Source organism: Stenella coeruleoalba (assembly GCF_951394435.1).
Source record: "Stenella coeruleoalba genome assembly, chromosome: 17".
In the NCBI taxonomy this organism is placed as follows: Eukaryota; Metazoa; Chordata; class Mammalia; order Artiodactyla; family Delphinidae; genus Stenella; species Stenella coeruleoalba.
This window is the reverse complement of record NC_137163.1, coordinates 74,796,343-74,813,068: the sequence shown is the minus strand read 5'-3', so window position 1 is coordinate 74,813,068 and position 16,726 is coordinate 74,796,343. Positions and strand designations below refer to the sequence as shown.

Below are 16,726 nucleotides of genomic sequence, written 5' to 3'. Positions count from 1 at the left end.
TCAGTTCATATTTTTACTCACAGCCCAATTCAATCTGGATGAGTTACATTTCAAGCACTCAGTAGACATGTGTCACTAGCGGGTTCCATACTGGACAGCACAAGACTAAGAAGAGTTCTTGACGCAAGCATTAAATATCAGCATTAAACTACCAGTTACCAATCAAAAGGTCAAAGTAATCTTCTATTAGAAAAATATGAAACACTGAGTGTTGTTTGATTTTTTTAAATTCTAGCTTCCCAAATCTATATAAGTCAAAGATTAATGTATCTGTTTTGTAAGTAAAATTTCAGACACATCGCTTAAAAAGCCATCTGACAACATGTGAGTGCCCTGGTACTTGATTAGATTATTTACCTTGATGAAGAAGTAAACGAGACATCCTCTGTGTCCAGAGGCTAGCCAGAGGACTTTGGGGGATAAGCAGAAGTCTTCTCTCAATACATGTATAACCTTGTTAATGAAAAGAGCAAAGGAGATTGTAAAGCTCCATGGATATCCGATGCCATGAGGCAGTAAGTGCAAATTAGCTCGTTTTATCAATATTTATTTGTCACAAGTATAGTAACCTGGCTAAAAACAAATTTGGTAGTAATCCTGGGATTATTACCAACACCACTGTAAGTCTTTTTCAACTGAAATCATTTTAGGTAAAACAGAGTTTTGAGTTGTGTTGACTCCATGATGAAACAATTAAATAAGTGTTCAAATTTTTCTATTGGTATAAAGAAAGCAAAGTGAGTTGCAATCTTTCAGTCTTTTTTCTGGCCATTTGCCACTACTCTGGAGTTCCTTATCTGCATTATAACCTACACCTATAACCTGTACAAAGAGAAGGCAGCTTCTCATTGCACACAATTTATTGAAGACACTGTTCTTTCCCCATTGTATATTATTGGCTCCTTTGTCATAAATTAATTGACCATATATGTGTGAATTTATTTCTGGGCTCTTTACTCCATTCCATTGATCTATGTGTCTGTTTTTATGCCAATACCATACTAATTTAATTGCTGTAACTTTGTAATATAGTTTGACATTGGGGAACATGATGTCTCCAGCTTTTTTCTTCTTAAATTTATAGTATAGTATAGTATAGTTTTGCTATACAGGGTCTTTCATGGTTCCATACAAATTTTAAGATTTAAGAAGAATGACATGTTAGGGTAGGATGGGGACTGTCCTACCAGATATAAAGGATTATTAAACAGCTGTAATAACTAAGAGAGCATAATATTGGTAGTAGAATAAAGAACACACAGGGGAGCAGAACAGCAAGTTTCCCCAAGCTGACACCCAATAATAAAATTTAAATGTATTTAAATTGAAAAAAGATGGAATCCACAACAAAGATCTGATGATTTTGAGTACCTATTTGCCAGATAACAGTTTTAACATTAATAAAACAGAGAAAAGGCATGGAAAACAGACAAAAACCCATTAGTATTGGGAGACATTATTCAAGAGAAGAATTGAACAAATGGAAAGGCCTACTGTGATCTCGGAAGGGAGAACTCAACTAAAGACATAAATTGTCTCTAAGGTAATGCAAACATTTAATGTGACATCAACAAATTACTAAGATTTCTTTTCATTACGTAAACTCATTCAAAAGTCCACATGAAGACATAAAGGAGAAAAAACTTCCATAGCCAGGAAAATTATGAAAAAGAAAAGTACCGAGGGGAAACTAGCCTTACTTTTAGGGGCTACATACATTGCACATGAATAGTTAGATTAAGGTAACAGAATAGCAAGTCCAGTAATACAACAAAATTCATGTGGCTATTTAATATGTGATCAAGGTTGTATTTCACAGATGGTGAAAAGATAAATTAATCAGTAAAGGATAATAGAACAATTAGATTGGCCCCTGAAAACTTTTATTTGAATCTATAACTCATATTTTATACCCCCAAAAAATCCAGATTAAAAAAACTTTGTTAAAAAAATTTCCATATATTAAAATATTAGAAAAAATATTACGAAAGAAGGTTTTTGTTTGCTTGTTTATGTACCTCTTTTGTTTTTGGTAACTTTAGAGTTGGGAAAACCTGTTTAGATGACACAAAAGCTGGATGCTACAAAATCCAAAATTAAGTCAACTCCATAAAAATAAAAAGATGTCTTCAAAGGAAAACCATTGCAAAGTCAAAAGATAACAAACTGAGGAAAACATATTTACTATAAGAATTCAATTTTATATCAAGAAGAAAAGCCTAAAATTCCAAAGGAAAAATGAAATCATAGTAACATTTTTCTCTTAACAGACTGGTAATAAGCAATATGTTTGCTCACATAGCATGTTGGCAATGGTATGGGAACATTCTCATCCTCTGCTAGTGGGAGTGGAAATTGGTACAACTTCTGTACATAGAAATTTGGTAATAGTCACTGAATTTTAAAATGTCAATGACCTTTGACCCAGAAATTTTATCTCTGGAAATTTGTTCCTCAGATACATAGGACATGTATAAAGTTGTTCAATGATGAATGATTTGTGATAGTAAAAAGTTGAAAATAATTTAAATATCCAATAATGGGACTTATTGAAATAACATTTGCTAGCTATAAAATAGACTAACTGCTTAAAAGAATGAAATCACTCTATATAGTTTGTAAGGAAACAAGCCCCAAGATATATTGTTAAGTGAAAAAAACAAGGGCAGACCATTTCTGTAAGGTTAAGAGAATATATGTGTAAATGCTTGTATAAGCATTAAATATTTCTGAATGATATAAAAAGAAGTTGATACCCATGAATATATCTAGAGAGGGATCCTGGTAGCTGGGGGGTATGAGGAAGACTTTCTTTTCACATCATGAACTTTTAATGTTTGTACCGTGAACATGTTGATAAATGTGTTGGTGTAAGAAAAGACCACTTACCTCAGTGGTAATAACCACAGTTGTTATGGTAACTAGTCTTGGTTCATCCGACTGGAAAACAGCTGAAAAAAAAAATCACTTAAGCTGTGGGAGATAAAATTAAACTTTCTATGGAACAAATTTTATGCAAATTTATACACATTTTTACTTTTTGAACATAGTTTTTGGATTCTCCTGCCAAATATACAAAACAAAAATATATCAAGAAAATAAAAGTCTTTCTAATATCCAAAATTATTACTAATGTGATGGTGTTACCAGTTAATTAAATTAAAAAAAATTTTTAAGTGACTATTCAATATTCCATAAAATTCAGTGCTGTTAATGGGTACTAACCCACAGCCTAAGGGACCTTGTTTACCAATTATACAGAAAATGTAGCACATCTCTCACAAGTAAGAAACACAATCATGAAGAGACCACACAACCAAAGACTTGGGGCCTTGATATATTCAAGTAAATATTCTCGCATGTCTGATTGATTAGTTTGGAATGCATAATCTCTGTTTCTATGGCCAAATAAAGCTAATGAGACTCTAGCATTACAAATTAGGCTTTTGCTAAGATTTCATGTACCACCATTTTCTGCCCGGTTTATGAAACTCACAATGTTATGTGCTAGGTAAATGCTAATCCCCAAAACCTGTAACCTCAGAGTTGGAAAAGTGAGATAGAAAGAAAAATAAATAACCAAACATGTTAATTATCTTGTTTGGGGAATGAGAGACGGATCACATATAACAACATTCAGTTACAAAACTCAAACCTTGTGTAACCTACTTCTTCCCTGAGTCCTTCCTCAGTGGTGGTCTGTGTAACAGCACACCACTCACAGCTAGACCTTGGTGTTCTTCCTTTGAGCATAAACAATTTCACAGAACATCGACATCAGACAAGGTCACTCTGTGAGCATGATAAAACGGTCAAAAAAAAAAAGGCCCATTCATCATTTTATCTAAGGACAGGCAACAACAAGGTCACTGTGAAAACCACAAAACTATCCAACACCCCCCTCTTCTGACTAATGTGAGTGACTGATACAGCTCTACTAACTACATCTTTGACCTCACTCTAGTCTTTCTGTTAAGATTTATTAAGATAGTCCAGCACAGAATTATCCCTGCTTCCAGACAGCCTCCACTCCAGAACAAAGATCTGGTTCCTCATACCTGCCCCCAAACTACCCAACACCTTGCTGAGAGGCCCACTGCTCCTGTAGTGTATGGTCTCCCTCACTGTAATGAGCAATAAATCCAACTTGCTCAACTATGGTGTAACCCTGATGGTCTTTGGCTGGAAAGGCAAAAGAGTCATCGACACCCAATGATGTACATTCTCCTCCTTCAATTCTCTCTTAAATGCATGCCAATCAGGCTTTTGTCCATACTGAGCCCCTGAAACTCTCTTGTCAATGTCACCAGCGATTTCTACATGACAATCGAAGGTCAATTCCCAGTCCTCCGTTACTTGACCAATCTACTGATCTCCATTTACTGCCCATCACATCTCCCTTCTGACACTAGCTCTTCCCTTGGCTTCCACACACGTAATTTTCCCCCTTTCCCGCCAGCCACTCGTCACTTCTTTTATGGATTCTGCCTCATCTCCCTAACTTCTAAACATCGCGTACCCAAGGGCTTAGGTCTCCGACTTCTAGGTATACTTATTCCCTTTGTGATCTCTAATCTCATGCTTGTAAACATTATTTACGCTGATGATGTGTGTGTGTGTTCATTCATTCTATCCCCAAACATGTGTATATGTATATCCTGAAATAGAGAAGTCTGACTAAACTGGACTGAATATACATTCAGCGCATACTTACGTCATTAAACTAATACATATATTCATCCCAGTTTAGCTGTACTTCTATCCTGAAATTTGAACTCATAGATCCAATTACTTCCTCAACATTTCCATTGTTGTGATGCCAAGCAGACCTCTCACATTTGACTTCCAAAACAGAGGTCCTAATATTCCTCTCCCTTTAAAAACGGAGGACACTTGAACATCTATCCATCAGTAAATGGCAGCCCTATGTCTGAAGGTGCTGAGGTCCAAAGCCCTGGAGTCATGCTCGACTTCTCTCTGCATTCATATACTACATCACTCCACAAAATCCACCAGCAAACCCTACCTTCAAAAAATGTCCAGAATGCATCCATTTTTATCATCTCCACTACTACATCCTCATCCAGGCTGTTATCAGTTTTCACCTGGCTTATTGCAATAACCTCCTTCCTTTCCTACCTGCATCTGACCTTGACTCCATTTTTCTCTGGTCTCCACATAATGGCTATATTTACCATTTTAAAACTTAAGTCAGATATGTTACTCCTCTGCTCAGGCTCCTGCAGTAGCTTCTCATCTCACTCGAAGGGAAATCCAAAGTCTATACAGGGATCTACATAATCTGCTGCCCTCACACACATATACAAACTTACCTCTAGGACACTGTTCAAAGATCACACTTAGAAAAAAAATCCAACTATTCAAGTGCATTCACAAGATTAAAACTCAAACACACAATTTTCAGACAAAAATAATTTTGAAAACTCAGATCAATGAGCATGACATGTGAGATTTTTTATCTATTGCAATACACGTTCTTAAAGGAGGCTAAGTTTGATGAATGACTTTCAGATATACCAGCAACCCTAGAATGTGTCAGGGCCTTTGGGATAGTCAGGTCCTTCTCTCCCAAGGTGTCTGATGAGTCATCATCTTCCAGGACCCTGAAAGCCCCACCTTTGTTTTCCTTCTGCTGGACTTCTCAGAGTTCATCCCATATGCCGCACCCCTGCCATAGCTTCCCAGAAACAGATCAGCAAAACCTCACCAGGTCCCAGGGCTGCATATCGAACAGCTGCTTTGCACCAAAGCTGAATGTAGCAATCTTGAAATAACATTTACTAAGCACAGGTTTTTCTTTTTCTTCCCTCTACCCCTAACTTGCCTCTCCCCTCATCCCTCTCTCACCACGGGTAACCACTACTTTGTTCTGAATATATGTAACTCTGTTGCTGCTTTGTTATATTCTTCCATTTGTTTTATTTTTTAGATTCCAACATAGCTCTTAGATACCATCTAATCCAGTATTTCTCTGTAAAGGGACAGATAGTAAATATTTTAGGTCTTATGAGCCAGGCAGTCTCGATTGTACTGACTCTGCACTGCTGGTGGAGGATGAAAAAAGCTCCAGAAAACATGCAGACGATTGGGTGTGGCTGTGTTCCAATAAAACCTTATTTACAAAAGGATACATCAGGCTGAATTTGGCACGCAGGCTATAGTTTGCAGACCTGATCTAAACCAACTCAGTCATTCCATAAATGTAGACAAAGTTATTTGACCCAAAGAATAAACAGGGTGACCCATGTCCCTCTTGACCAGGACAGTCTCAGTGAGACAGGCTGGGACCCGGGACCCTTTGCTGCAATGCTCGCACCTGGACAAACATTTCAGCAAGCAACAAAATACAAAGAAACTATATGGGATTAAAAATAACTGTGTGCATGTGCAGTTGGGGCAAATCATGGACAAAAAGATACAAAAAGATCAAAAAAGCCAACTGCCACTTCTGAAGAGCCAGGAGCAAAAGCAGTACTGGGCATGCCCCCTGCACTCCACACCACCAAAGGGGTGAGCAAAACACCTCAGCCACCCCTCTGACCCGATGTCTGGACACACCCATACCCTCACCCCATATAAGGAACCAGCTCCCTCCCAACTTGGGGCGTGAGCAAGGGAAGCTGTTACTTGTTCTTGGTCCTCCCTGCTGCAGCAGGAGCCCCCAGTAAAGCCTTGCCTGAACTTCTTGTCTTGCCTCTAGTCGATTTTCATTGACTGGGGAAGGCCAAGAACCCTGGTTGGTATCATCAGTATGTGTCTGTGGTCCCAATATATCAATAATTAACAATATGTCCCTTTCACTCTCAAAAGCATCCTGGTTTGGGTAATAAATTACACGGTTACCCTCGAACTCATGTAGATCTTCGTATTTCTGATATATTAACAGTGCCCACGAAAAATTCAAAGTTGAGTAAACATATAGCACCGATAACACTGACATTTACAAACGACTAAAGTTAGTTGAAGCCCCAATAGCTTCAAGATGGCAGAGGACTAAGACATGGAGATCACCTTCCTCCCCACAAATACATCAAAACTACATCTCCATGTGGAACAACTCCTACAGAACACGTACTGAACGCTGGCAGAAGACCTCAGACCTCCCAAAAGGCAAGAAACTCCCAGACATACATGGGTAGGGCAAAAGAAAAATGAAAATAAAAAGAGACAAAACAATAGGGACAGGACCTACACCTGTGAGAGGGAGCTGTGAAGGAGGGAAAGTTTCCACACACTAGGAAGCCCCTTCAATGGCAGAGATGGCAGCTGGGCAGGGGGGAAGCTTCAGAGCCACAGAGGAGAGCGCAGCAACAGGGGTGCAGAGGGCAAAGCGGAGAGATTCCTGCACAGAGGATCGGTGCCGACCGGCACTCAGCAGCCCGAGAGGCTTGTCTGCTCACCCGCTGGAGCGGTTTGGGGCTGGGAGCTAAGGCTGGGCTTCAGAGTTCAGATCCCAGGTAGAGGACTGAGGTTGGCTGCATGAACACAGCCTAAAGGGGGCTAGTGCACCACAGCTAGCTGAGAGGGAGTCCAGGAAAAAGTCTGGAACTGCCTAAGAGACAAGAGACCATTGTTTTGGGGTGCGCAAGGAGAGGGGATTCAGAGCACCGCCTAAACGAGCTCCAGAGACAGGCGCAAGCCACGACTATCAGTGCGGACACCAGAGACGGGCACGAAGCTCTAAGGTTGCTGCGGCAGCCACCAAGAAGCCTGTGTGCGATCACAGGTCACTATACACCCCACCCCACCCCACCCAGGAGCCTGTGCAGCCTGCCACTGCCAGCATCTTGTGGTCCAGGGACAACTTCCCCAGGAGAACACACGTCGTGCCTCAGGCAGTTGCAACCTCTCGCTGGCCTCTGCCGCGGCAGGCTCGCCCCACATTCTGTACCCTCCCTCCCCCTGACCTGAGTGAGCCAGAGGCCCTGAATCAGCTGCTCCTTTAACCCCATCCTGTCTGGGCAGGGAACAAACGCACTCAGGCGACCTACAAGCAGAGGCAAGGGCAAATCCAAAGCTGAACCCCAGGAGATGAATGAGCAAAGAAGAGAAACGGAAATTTCTCCCAGCAGCCTCAGGAGCAGCGGATTAAATCTCCACAATCAACTTGATGTACCTGCATCTGTGGAATACCTGAATAGACAATGAATCATCCCAAATTGAGGCAGTGGACTTTGGGAGCAACTGCAGACCTGGGGTTTGCTTTCTGCATCTAATTTGTTTCTCGTTTTCAGTTTATCTTATTTTAGTCTTTAAAGCTTATTATCATTGGTAGATTTGATTAATAATTTGGTTGCTCTCTTCCTCTTTAATTTTTTTTTAATACATATATACTTTTCCTTTTTCTCCTTTGTGAGTGTATATCTCTATGCTTCTTTTTAGTGGTTGTTATCATTGGTGGATTTGTTTTGCAGTCTGGTTGCTCTCTTCTTTTTTCTTTCTTTTGCTTATTACTTTTTCATTTTTTGATTTTTTTTTTAATGTTGAGCCTTCTTTTTTAATTTATTTTTTTTAATTTTTGGCTGTGTTGGGTCTTTGTTTCTGTGCGAGGGCTTTCTCTAGTTGTGGCAAGCGGGGGCCACTCTTCATCACGGTGCGTGGGCCTCTCACTGTCATGGCCTCTCTTGTTGCGGAGCACAGGCTCCAGACGTGCAGGCTCAGTAGTTGTGGCTCACGGGCCTAGTTGCTCCACGGCATATGGGATCTTCCCAGACCAGGGTTCAAACCCGTGTCCCCTGCATTAGCAGGCAGATTCTCAACCACTGCGCCACCAGGGAAGCCCTCATTTTTTGATTTTTAATAATATTTTTTTCTTTTTTATTTTAATACCTTTATTTTATTTTTTTAATTTATGTATTCTTCTCCCTTTTCTTCTGAGCCGTGTGGCTGACAGGGTCTTGGTGCTCCGGCCAGGTGTCAGGCCTGACGCTCTGAGGTGGGAGAGCCAAGTTTGGGACATTGGTTCACCAGAGACCTCCCAGCCCTATGTAATATCAAACGGCAAAAATCTCCCAGAGATCACTACCAGAATGCTAAGACCCAGCTCCACTCAATGACCAGCAAGCTACAGTGCTGGACACCCTATGCCAAACAAATAGCAAGACAGGAACACAACACCACCCATCAGCAGAGAGGCTGCCTAAAATTATAATAAGTTCACAGACACCCCAAAACATACCACTGGACGTGGCCCTGCCCACCAGAAAAAAAGATCCAGCATCATCCACCAGAACACAGGCACCAGTCCCTCCACCAGGAAACCTACAAAACCCACTGAACCACCGTTACCTACAGGTGGCACACACCAAAAACAACGGGAACTATGAACCTACAACCTGCAAAAAGGAGACCTCAAACACAGTAGCTTAAGCAAAATGAGAAGACAGAGAAACAAAAAGCAGAGGAAGGAGCAAGGTAAAAACTCACCAGAACAAACAAATGAAGAGGAAATAGGCAGTCTACCTGAAAAAGAATTCAGAGTAATGATAGTAAAGATGATCCAAAATCTTGGAAATAGAATGGAGAATATACAAAAAATGTTTAATAAGGACCTAGAAGAACTAAAGAGCAAACAAACAATGATGAACAACACAATAAATGAAATTAAAAATTCTCTAGAAGGAATCAATAGAAGAATAACTGAGGCAAAAGAACGAATAAGTGACCTGGAAGACAAAATAGTAGAAATAACTACCACAGAGCAGAATAAAGAAAAAAGAATGAAAAGAATTGAGGACAGTCTCAGAGCCCTCTGGGACAATATTAAATGCAGCAACATTTGAATTATAGGGGTCCCAGAAGAAGAAGAAAAAAAAACGGACTGAGAAAATATTTGAAGAGATTATAGTTGAAAACTTCCCTAATATGGGAAAGGAAATAGTCAATCAAATCCAGGAAGTGCAGAGAGTCCCATACAGGACAAATCCAAGAAGAAACATGCCAAGACACATATTAATCAAACTGTCAAAAATTAAATACAAAGAAAAAATATTAAAAGCAGCAAGGGAAAAGCAACAAATAACATACAAGTGAATCCCCATAAGGTTAACAGCTCATCTTTCAGCAGAAACTCTGCAAGCCAGAAGGGAGGGGCAGGACATATTTAAAGTGATGAAAGAAAAAAACCTACAACCAAGATTACTTTACACGGCAAGGATCTCATTCAGATTCGACAGAGAAGTTAAAACCTTTACAGACAAGCAAAAGCTAAGAGAATTCAGCACCACCAAGGCAGCTTTATAAGAAATCCTAAAGTAACTTATCTAGGCAGGAAACACAAGAGAAGGAAAAGACCTGCAATAACAAACCCAAAACAATTTAAAAAGTGGTAAATAGGAACACACATATCAATAGCTACCTTAAATGTAAATGGCTTAAATGCTCCAACCAAAAGACATAGACTGGCTGAATGTACACAAAAACAAGACCCGTACATATGCTGTCTACAAGAGACCCACTCCAGACCTAGGGACACATACAGACTGCAAGTGAGGGGATGGAAAATGATATTCCATGAAAAGGGAAATCAAAAGAAACCTGGAGTAGCAATTCTCATATCAGACAAAATAGACTTTAAAATAAAGACTATTACAAGAGACAAAGAAGGACACTACATAATGATCAAGGGATCAATCCAAAAAGAAGATATAACAATTGTAAATATTTATGCACCCAACATAGGAGCACCTCAATACCTAGGGCAACTGCTAACAGCCATAAAAGGGGAAATCGACAGTAACACAATCATAGTAGGGGACTTTAACACCACACTTTCACCGATGCAGAGTTCATCCAAAATGAAAATAAATAAGGAAACACAAGCTATGAATGACACATTAAATAAGATGGACTTAATTGATATTTATAGGACATTCCATCCAAAAACAACAGAATACACTTTCTTCTCAAGTGCTCATGGAACATTCTCCAGGATAGATCACATCTTGGGTCACAAATCAAGCCTTGATAAATTTAAGAAAATTGAAATCGCATCAAGTATCTTTTCCAACCACAACGCTATGAGACTAGATATCAATGTAAAAAATACAAACATATGGAGGCTAAACAATACGCTAGTAAATAAACAAGAGATCACTGAAGAAATGAAAGAGGAAACCAAAAAATTCCTAGAAAAAAATGACAACAAAAACACAACGACCCACAACCTATGGGATGCAGCAAAAGCAGATCTGAAAGGGAAGTTTATAGCAATACTATCCTACCTCAAGAAACAAGAAACATCTCAAATAAACAACCTAACCTTACACCTAAAGCAATTAGAGAAAGAAAAACAAAAAAAACCCAAAGTTAGCAGAAAGAAAGAAATCATAAAAATCAGATCAGAAATAAATGAAAAAGAAATGAAGTAAACAATAGCTAAGATCAATAAAACTAAAAGCTGGTTCTTTCAGAAAATAAACAAAATTGATAAACCATTAGCCAGACTCATCAAGAAAAAAAGGGAGAAGATTCAAATCAATAGAATTAGAAATGAAAAAGAAGAAGTAACAACTGACACTGCAGAAATACAAAGGATCATGAGAGATTACTACAAGCAACTCTGTACCAATAAAATGGACAACCTGGAAAAAATGATCAAATTCTTACAAAGGTATAACCTTCCAAGACTGAACCAGGAAGAAATAGAAACTATGAACAGACCAATCATGAGCACTGAAATTGAAACTGTGATTAAAAATCTTCCAACAAACAAAAGTCCAGGATCAAATCGCTTCACAGGTGCATTCTATCAAACATTTAGAGAAGAGCTAACACCTATCCTTCTCAAACTCTTCCAAAAAATTGCAGAGGAAGGAACATTCCCAAACTCGTTCTACAAGGCCAACATCACCCTGATACCAAAACCCGAACGAGATACTCCAAAAAAAGAAAATTACAGACCAATATCACTGATGAATATAGATGCAAAAATCCTCAACAAAATACTAGCAAACAGAATCCAACAACACATTATAAGGATCATACACCATGATCAAGTTGGATTTATCCCAGGGATGCAAGGTTTCTTCAATATACACAAATCAATGTGATACAGCATATTGACAAATTGAAGAATACAAACCATATGATCATCTCAATAGATGCAGAAAGAGCTTCTGACAAAATTCAACACCGATTTATGATAAAAACTCTCCAGAAAGTGGGCATACAGGAAACCGACCTCAACATATTAAAGGCCATATATGACAAACCCACAGGAAGCATCATACTCAATGGTGAAAAACTGAAAGCATTTCCCCTAAGATCATGAACAAGACAAGGATGTTCACTCTCGCCACTCTTACTCAACATAGTTTTGGAAGTTTTAGCCACTGCAATCAGAGAAGAAAAATAAATAAAAGGAATCCAATCGGAAAGGAAGAGGTAAAACTGTCACTGTTTGCAGATGACATGAAACTATATATAGAGATTCCTAAAGATGCTACCAGAAAACTACTAGAGCTAATCAATGAATTTGGTAAAGTAGCAGGATACAAAATTAATGGACAGAAATCACTTGCATTCCTATACACTAACAATGAAATATCAGAAAGAGGAATTAAGGAAACAATCCCATTCAGCATTGCAACAAAAAGAATAAAATACCTAGGGAAAAACCTACCTAAGGAGGTAAAAGACCTGTACTCGGAAAACTATAAGACACTGATGAAAGAAATCAAAGGTGACACAAACAGATGGAGAGATATATCATGTTCTTAGATTGGAAGAATCAATATTGTGAAAATGACTATACTACCTAAAGCAATCTACAGACTCAATGCAACCCCTATCAAATTAGCAATTGCATTTTTTACAGAACTAGAACAAAAAAATTTTATAATTTGTATGGAGACAAAAAAGACACCGAATAGCCAAAGCAATCTTTTTTTTTTTTGCAGTTCGCGGGCCTCTCACTGCTGTGGCCTCTCCCGTTGCGGAGCACAGGCTCCGGACACGCAGGCTCAGTGGCCATGGCTCACAGGCCCAGCTGCTCCAATGGCATGTGGGATCCTCCCAGACCGCAGCCCGAACCCGCATCCCCCGCATCGGCAGGAGGACTCCCAACCACTGCGCCACCAGGGAAGCCCCCAAAGCAATCTTAAGGGGATAAAAAGGAGCTGGAGGAATTCCAGTCTGGGAATCAGGCTTCCAGACTTCAGACTATACTACAAAGCTACAGTCATCAAGACAATATGGTACCGGCACAAAAACAGATATAAGATCAATGGAACAGGATAGAAAGCCCAGAAATAAACCCATGCATCTAAGGTCAACTAATCTATGACAAAGGAGGCAAGGATATACAATGGAGAAAAGACAGTCTCTTCAATAAGTGTTGCTGGGAAAACTGGACAACTACATGTAAAAGAATGAAATTAGAACACTCCCTAACACCATACACAAAAATAAATTCAAAATGGATTAGAGACCTAAATGTAAGACCGGGCACTATAAAACTCTTAGAGGAAAACATAGGAAGAACACTCTGACATAAATCACAGCAAAATCTTTTTTGATCCACCTCCTAGAGCAATAGAAATAAAAACAAAAATAAACAAATGGGACCTAATAAAACGTAAAAGCTTTAGCACAGCAAAGGAAACTATAAACAAGATGAAAACACAACCCTCAGAATGGGAGAAAATATTTGCAAATGAATCAATGGACAAAGGATTAATCTCCAAAATGTATAAACAGCTCACGCAACTCAATGTTAAAAACACAAACAACCCAATCAAAAAATGGGCAGAAGAACTAAATAGACATTTCTCCAAAGAAGACATACAAATGGCCAAGAGGAACATGAAAAGTTGCTCAACATTACTAATTATTAGAGAAATGCAAATCAAAATTACAATGACATATCACCTCACACCGGTCAGAATGGCCATCATCAGAAAATCTACAAAGAACAAATGCTGGAGAGGGTGTGGAGAAATTGGAACCCTCTAGCACTGTTGGTGGGAATGTAAATTGATACAGCCACTATGGAGAACAGTATGGAAGTTCCTTAGAAAACTAAAAATAGAATTACCATATGACCCAGCAATCCCACTACTCAGCATATACCCAGAGAAAACCATATTTCAAAAAGACACATGCACCCCTATGTTCATTGCAGCACTATTTACAATAGCCAGGTCATGGAATCAACCTAAATGCCCATCAACAGACGAATGGATAAAGAAGATGTGGTACATATATACAATGGAATATTACTCAGCCATAAAAAGGAACACTGTTGGGTCACTTGTAGAGACGTGGATGCATCTAGAGACTGTCATACAGAGTGAAGTAAGTCAGAAAGAGAAAAACAAATATCGTATATTAACGCATATATGTGGAATCTAGAAAAATGGTATAGATGAACTGGTTTACAAGGCAGAAATTGAGACACGGGTGTAGAGAACAAACCTATGGACACCAAGGGCGGAAAGCGGGGGTAGGGGGTGGTGGGGGTGGTGTGATGAATTAGGAGATTGGGATTGACATACATACACTAATATGTATAAAATAGATAAATAATAAGAACTTGCTGTATAAAAGAATAAAATAAAATGAAAAACAAAAGTGTTTCTGAAAGTTTTCTGTGCATGGGAACCACCTTAGATGCTTCCTGAAGCAAGTTCCAGGCTTCAGCCTCAAAGACTTAATACAGGTCTGGGTGCAGTTCAAGTGCCCAGGATGATTCAGAGGGAGGTGACCGACGGACAGTCTTTGAGAAACGCCATCTCAGGAAACAGTCACCAAAAAGCAGAAGGCAATTTGCATTCTAATGTGGTGACCGGTTATCTTGGCAAGTAGAGCCATGACATGCAACTGTGAACGGATCTGTGGTCGCCGTCACCATAAATAGCCTCTGTCCAAAACAGCTGTATGTCATCCTTCAACATGCCTGGTTTAAAATATCCCTCAGTCACAAAGTCCAGTAAACCCAAGATCATAATGTTAGTGCCAGAAAAACAACTCAGCTGAAAGTGATTAGCTGAAGGACGTGCCGCAGATGAAATCACAGGAAGACAGGTGATCACTGGTACTTATCGCCACATCTGCTATAGTGCATAAGAAAGTTTTGGGTTCACACTCAAAGTGAAAGAAAAACTTTAAATCCCATAAATAATACATTGAAGAGAGAAAAGTTGCTCTAATGCAGTATCTGGAGAGGCCCTGCTAGGATAAAAGGCTCTGTTCAGTGTTTATCTTGCTGGCAGAGAACAAGGCAGGCAGTGAGGCAGATTTGTAATTGACCCAAAAGCATATACGAGAAATGAACCAAGGAGACTGTGGATTTAAAAGCCACATAACAGAGTTAGGTAGCAGTAGGGTAAAAGTCCAGCACATCTGCAATTCAAGTAATATGAAAACATGTTTGATTCAATATACTGATGTGCTGAACTTTTATGAAATTCAATCTTTTGTCCTATGTATTTGGCAAGGCAAATAAATCTGAAGTTAAAGCTTTAGCATCTTGTCTCTCTTAGACACACAAAAGGATACAGTTAACCAGAACAGCTGGTTAAAAGCTTTATTGGAACATCTAGGAAGCCAATACATTCCAAGACTAGAAGCTGAACTCTACAATATTGAATTTGTAATCCAAGATTCTTATAAATTCTGATCAACATAAAGTCTCATCTTCTGATAGGACTATACAATTAGTGTTAGAATCTCTGTTTGATGGTTATGCGAGCAGACATTTAAAACTGTCTTCTGACCAAAGTTCTATTATCAGACATAAAAAGAAGAGAGAAAAAGACTGTCATTAGACAAAAGGGTCATCTAGAAAATTATATTTAGTATAAAATAGTCAATTCTTAATCATCTACAAGAATCAAGAAATAAAGCAGAGAAAAATAGTTAATATTTGACTTTGATATTTATAATCCCTTATAGATTTATCTTATGAACTGTTTTCTCTTGAAAAAAAAATACATTTAAGCTATTTTTGACTCATTTATCCTAAGCACAATCATAATAAATAGGGACTGGCCCAGAGAAGAAGGTGTCAGGATAAATCATGTTGGGATTTAAAGCTCACCCTTGATAAACTGGATCAGAATATGAAAGTTGAATATAGAACTTCCACTTCCATCCTTGATAGATCAATTAGGAGATTTGCCTTCCCGCCAAAAACAGCTATAAAACTAGACAAAAATGTATGAGGCAATTGCTTTCAGGCACTGAAAAAAAGGAAGCAGAGAAGTATGATCCTTGAGAGAAGGAAAACACACAAAATAAGCTCCACGATAACACCAATTTTCTTCCTGGGGGCAAATTCCTTCTGCGGCAGGGAGGGGAAGCCCAGGCAAAACAGCAGTCTCAATGAACTGAGATGAACAGAACCGAGTTCTAGACTGCTGAGGCAGCTGGAATTTTCAGAGCAGGATATTAGAGAAGTAGGGAAAGCACAGAGGGTCTCCCTATAAATCTGCATAAACCTTGAGTCCTCGGCCAAGGGCTGTGCTATGCATCTGCAGGGTGTGTCTGCAAGGCAAGACTCTTAGAAAGACTAGCAAAGATTGTGTGCCATATAGCTGAGCTCTTCGTGGTAATACCAGAGGTTACAGAGTAATGAGAGATATTGGAGGTCCAGTATAATCAGAGTAGTTTGCTCACTGAGTAGCCGCACCCTGGAGTAAGAGCCATGCCCTAGGACTAAGTTCAAAACAAAAGAGGTTCTCCTAATAAGAATATAAAGAAGATT

At 39.1% G+C, this 16,726-nt stretch overlaps 1 long non-coding RNA gene across 2 annotated transcripts in view; it reads right to left on the bottom strand.

Moving 5' to 3' along the window:
• LOC307176108 overlaps window positions 1–16,726 on the bottom strand; it is a 167,240-nt gene that overhangs the window by 110,052 nt on the left and 40,462 nt on the right. For both annotated transcript variants that reach the window (XR_013824607.1, XR_013824608.1), the window contains exons 3-4: window positions 2,890–2,951; window positions 358–453 (exon numbers count right to left, since the gene is read on the bottom strand). This is a non-coding gene — a long non-coding RNA (uncharacterized lncRNA). The remainder of the gene's footprint in view (window positions 1–357; window positions 454–2,889; window positions 2,952–16,726) is intronic.